This window comes from Populus euphratica, unplaced genomic scaffold, assembly GCF_000495115.2.
Source record: "Populus euphratica unplaced genomic scaffold, PopEup_1.0 scaffold210.1, whole genome shotgun sequence".
NCBI lineage: Eukaryota > Viridiplantae > Streptophyta > Magnoliopsida > Malpighiales > Salicaceae > Populus > Populus euphratica.
The window spans coordinates 264,364-270,243 of NW_011500094.1; positions in this window are offsets into that span (position 1 = coordinate 264,364).

A 5,880-nucleotide genomic window follows, 5' to 3' on the forward strand; every position below is an offset into this window, starting at 1 on the left:
ATTCTCCCACTTGAAGACTTTGATGAGTTAATCAAGTCTTCACACTTGATTATCTGTGATTCTTTTTCTATCCTTTCTATACTTGTCATCTTCATACTGTTTACGTTTCTGTTAGGCCGTAAGAGGATCTGCACCATATATACTCATCAATGTTGACCTGTTTCGTCAAAGCATCTGCTGGGTTTTCCTTTGTGTGAATCTTCTGAAAATCCACACTTCCATCTTCCACCACTTCATGAATAAAGTGATACTGAACATCTATGTGTTTTGTTCTTGAATGAAATGCTGGATTCCTTGCAATATGCAAGGCACTTTGACTATCACAATACAAAAGAATATTCTCTTGTTTGTGCCCGAGCTCCTCCATAAGTTTCTTCGTCCATATTGCTTCTTTACAAGCTTGTGTAGCTGCCATGTACTCAGCTTCTGTTGTGGACAAAGCTACAACAGTCTGAAGTTTAGAAACCCAGCTCACAACTCCTCTTGCAATTATGAACACATAGCTTGTAGTGGATTTTCTTTTCTCAAGGTCACCAGTAAAATCTGAGTCAACATAACATTTGATCGTAAATTCTAATCCTCCATAACATAATGCAACATCTGAGGTATCCTTGATGTATCTCAAGATCCTCTTAATAGTATTCCAATGCTCTCTACCAGGATTTGCCATGTATCGACTAGTTGCTCCCACTACTTGTGCAATGTCTGGTCTTGTACATATCATGGCAAACATTAAACTTCCCACTGCTGATGCATACGGTACTCAAGACATCTCCATCCTCTCTGTTTCATTGCTAGGAGACATACTTGAGGATAATTTGAAATTAATAGGAAGTGGGGTGGAAATTGGCTTGCAATCTTGCATGTTGAAACGTCGCAAGATTTTCTTCAAATAATTCTTCTAAGAAAGCCAAATCTTCCTCTTACTTCTGTCTCGGTAAATTTGCATCCCTAGAATCTTGTTTGCTGGTCCTAAGTCCTTCATATCAAACTCCCTAGCCAACTGTGCCTTCAATTCTTGGACTCGATCTTTGTTGGGGCCTATCACCAACATGTCATCCACGTACAACAACAAAATGATGAAAACTTCTTCAAACCTCTTGTAATACGTATAATGGTCTGAACTGAGTCTGTTGTACCCAAGGCTAATTATGAAGGAATCAAATCTTTTGGACCAACACCTCGGTGCCTGCTTGAGACCGTATAGAAATTTGTTCAACCTGCAAACCAAGTTCTCCTTGCCTATTTTAGCAAAACCCTCTGGTTGGAGCATATAAATTTCTTCTTCAAGTTCTCCATGAAGAAATGCAGTTTTCACGTCTAACTGCTCCAAATGAAGATCAAATATAGCACACATTGCTAAGACTACTCTGATTGTCGTAAATCGTACCACCGGAGAAAATATCTCATTGAAGTTTATTCCTTCTTTCTGAGCATATCCTTTCACCACCAATCTTGCACGATACTGCTCCACTTGATCATTGCCATCACGTTTTATCTTGTAAACCCATTTGTTGCCAATGGCCTTTCTTCCTTGTGGTAGTGGAACAAGATCCCAAGTATTATTCTTGTGCAGAGCTTCAACCTCCTCTTGCATTGCTGTCATCCACATAGATACATCTGTGCTTTTGATAGCCTTATAGAAAGTTGATGGCTCTCCATCCTCTGTTAGAAGACAATATGCAATGTTACTTTCAGTAATATATTTTGAGTGTCAAGCCGGTGGTCTTCTTTCACGAGTCGACCGCCGAACTTCAGGAGTTTCAGACTCTATTTGTTCTTGCTCTTCATGCTCTGGTACAGCTTTAGAAGAAGCATGATTTTGAGTATTTTCCACATGGACTGCTGTAGTCTCCTTTAGAATGCTATTATGCTCTTCCATTTGTATTTTACCTTCTGCAAATATGACATATCTGCTGATAATTACCTTATGGGCAATGGGATCCCACAAGCGATACCTCTTCACTCCATCAGCATATCCCAAGAATACACATTTTCTGGATTTTGAATCCATCTTGCTAACTTCTTGTGTATTGTACATCACGTACACATGACTTCCAAATATATGCAATCGAGAATAATCAGCTAGTTTTCCGGTCCACATCTCCATCGGTGTCTTTAGCTCAATTGCAGTTGATGGAGATCGATTTATCACATAACAGGCGGTATTGACTGCTTCTGCCCAGCATGACTTTCCTAGACCTGCAGCCTTCAACATTGCTCTTGTTCTTTCTAATAAAGTCCTGTTCATCCGCTCTGCCACTCCATTTTGCTGTGGAGTGTATGCCATTGTGAACTACCTTTTGATACCTTCATGTTGATAGAAGTTATCAAATTCATCACTGATATATTCTCCTTCATTGTCAGTCCTCAAACACTTGATCTTCTTTTCAGATTCAAGTTCCACCCGCGCTTTGAAAGTTTTAAAGACTATAAGCACATCTGCCTTTCTTCTAATTGGATACACCCAACATCTTCTAGAGAAGTCATCTATGAATGATACAAAGTATCTTGCTCCTCCCAAGGATACAACTGGTGCTTGCCAAACATCAGAGTGAATCAGGTCTAAGATGCATTTGCTCTTAGTTGTTGATGTGCCAAACTTCAACCTGTGCTGTTTACTTGTAACACAGTGCTCACAAAAAGGTAAAGTAACCTTTGTAAGCCCAGGGAGTAACTTCTGATCAGAGAGAACCTTTAAACCTTTCTCTAACATGTGACCTAGTTTTTGATACCACATCATCGTCTTCTCTTCTGCAGGACTAGCTGATGCAATTGACGCTTCTGCCTCATGATGTGTTTCTCCCATTAATGCAAATATATTTGCAACTGTCTTTCTTGCCCTTAAAACCACCAGCGCTCCTTTGATGATTTTTATGATTCCATTGTCTGTTTGGATCTTACAGCCAAGACTATCAAATTGTCCTATGAACAAAAGATTCTTCTTTAAGTCTTTCACATATCGCACTTCTGAAATAGTACGAATTAAGCCATCATACATCTTCAATTTGATGGTGCCAATGCCAACAATCTCTAAAGCATGATTATCACCCATAAACACTTTGCCTCCACAGATAGGTTTATACGTATGGAACCAATCTCGATGAGGAGTCATATGCCATGTTGCTCCTGAATCCATTAGCCAGACCTCAGTAAGCTCTTCTGTATCTGTAGAGATTGTCGCTGCTTCACTATATAAAACATCTCCATCTTCTGAGGTGCTCGCAACACACCCTTGAGATTTTGATGACTCTACAGTATTCTCTATACCCTTTTTAAACCAACAATCCTTTTTGAAGTGCCCCTTTTTGCCACAGTTATAGCATTTCACAGTCTTCTTACTTCTTGATTTGGACCTCCCCTGCCTTTGACTCCCACTGGAGCCACGCACTGTTGATCTTCCTCTTGACACCAACAACGCCTCTGCTTGGTTTGAACTGTTTCTGTCTCCTTTGTTTTTGCACCTATTTTCTTCTTCCAAGATAGCGGCTGCAACATCATCGAAAACTAAATAGTTTGAGAGGATATTATTGGTCAAGTTGATAATATGCTGATCATACGAATCAGGAAGACGTTGAAGTAGAAGCTCTGCACGTTCATTTTCCTCTATTTGATGATCCAACGTAGTGAGTTGTGAAAATAGAGTTCTTATTGTGTTGATGTGGTCAGTCACCGACGTGGTTTCTGCCATTCGAAGGGTATAAAGTCTCCACTTTAAGAAAATCTTATTGTGCAAAGACTTGGACTCGTATAACTTTGATAGAGTCTCTCATATCTCCTTAGCTGTTTTCTTCTCCGCCACACTTGATAATACTTCATCGGCTAATGCTAAATGTATGTTAGCAATAACATTGTCATCCATCTCATTCCATTTTGCATCATTAGTGATCTTCGCGGGTCGATCCCCAATTGCTGCCAAGCAATTGTCTTTCCTTAAGATTGCCTTGATTCTCATTTTTCACAGTGAGAAATTGCTCCCATTAAATCTCTCAATCTCGTACTTTGCTGCCATTGTATTCACCGAGATCTATTCAGCTATCACTGTTTCACAGGTCTGTAATGTATATAGAAATAGTATCGTGTGAATAATACTTCACTAAGTAAGTTCTCAGGAAAGATTGGAGGGGTCACAAACGGTCCCGCTTAAAACCCAATCTCCTTAGACAGAACTTCCTAGACTGTATTTAATCACCGCACTGACTTTCTATATACGCCAACAGTAACATATATGAACAGTACCGTATAGATGAATAGTGTTGTATAGGTGAATAGTACGTATATATGAATAACTTTGTGTATTAACAACATCAACCAAAAGGCTCTAATACCACTGTTAAAATGCTGGCATGCAAACCCGACAAGATAAAAGACAAGAGACATGATAAAATGAGAAATGAAACACACAAGAATTTACGTGGTTCACCCAATTGGGCTACGTCCACAGACAAGTATAGAAGGATTTTACTAAGTAATGTGAGAAATATAAGCTCTCTGGAATAATAGGAGAACAACTAAGAATCTCTCTATTATTAGGAGAAAACACCTCACTTACTGTATCACAAATACCTCATAATTTTATGGGATTACTCTCTCTTCACTCTCTTCTTCTTCTCTCTATTTTGGTGTGCATATAGGCTTGAATGCATTGCCTATTTATAGGCAAGAGTGAGGGTATAATAGTCATAAATTTAGGAGGAATATATGCCTAACAACTCATCCTCCACTCATACTCAGCGGCCCTGCAAAATATTTTAAATATTTTAATATTTTTTAATTTAAATAAATAAATTTTTTAATAATATATATTATTATATTAATTTTAGCCTCCCCTGTGAAATGTGCCTGTCTCCCCCTGACTTTATCCATGGCCAGTCACCCCTGACTGTATCCATGGCCAGTCATCTTATCTCTGATCTTTTTTACGTCTAACTATCATTCATTTGCTCCCATCATGCAAATTTAGGAAATTGCAAATACGAGGTCGAAACGCTATATAGTGCCTCTTTGGCTGGTCACGAGATTAAACTCTAGGATTATATTCGGTTGCACAGCCAGAATTTTTTAAATAAAAAGTAAATTAATAATAAATATTTGATATTGTATTATATAAACATGCATTATAAAAAAATCAATTTAAAATATATATACTAACTTAAAAATATTTTTAAAATGAAAAAAAATTACATAATAATTATTTTAGTTTTTAGTTTTTATACTTAAAAATTGCTTCATAATAATTTTATTATTAATCTCCTTAAAAATATCTTTCTCAAAATAGCTCAAACCATATAAGAAATAGGTTGCAAGAAAAAGATTTTGTAGTGATTTTAATAGAATGCATGCAAGAAAATCCAAACATGGATGATTTTCCACTAAACATGCATTTTCTTTATTTTGACGTGAATACACAAAGAATTCGTGTGTGTGTGTGTGTGTGTATTATATATATATATATATTAAATCCCCTTCCATTCATGGGAATTTGTAACTTCTAATTTACGCTTGTACACATAAACATGATTATAAAAAGTTAAGGGGCAGTTGCCCTCTTATGCCCTAGTGTGGCTCCGCCCCTAATTATATTGATGGGATCATGATAAACATATATTTCATCACCGTTTGTAATCAAACAAGCCAATAAGTTAGAGGATATAAATTAATAAGTTATCACAACCAGCTTTTATATTAAGCAAGCGCTTCCATTGCATTATAATGTTACACACACGCTATTACAGTCATTTATTGCTACTATATATACATGCAGCATGCAAGCCTTATATGCATACACATATATCTGCATGGTTCTTTTTTAATTATCCAGTGCTAAAACGTTCATTTCTAAAGGGAAGAAGCCCAAACACGAGACATGGCTAGTAGGCA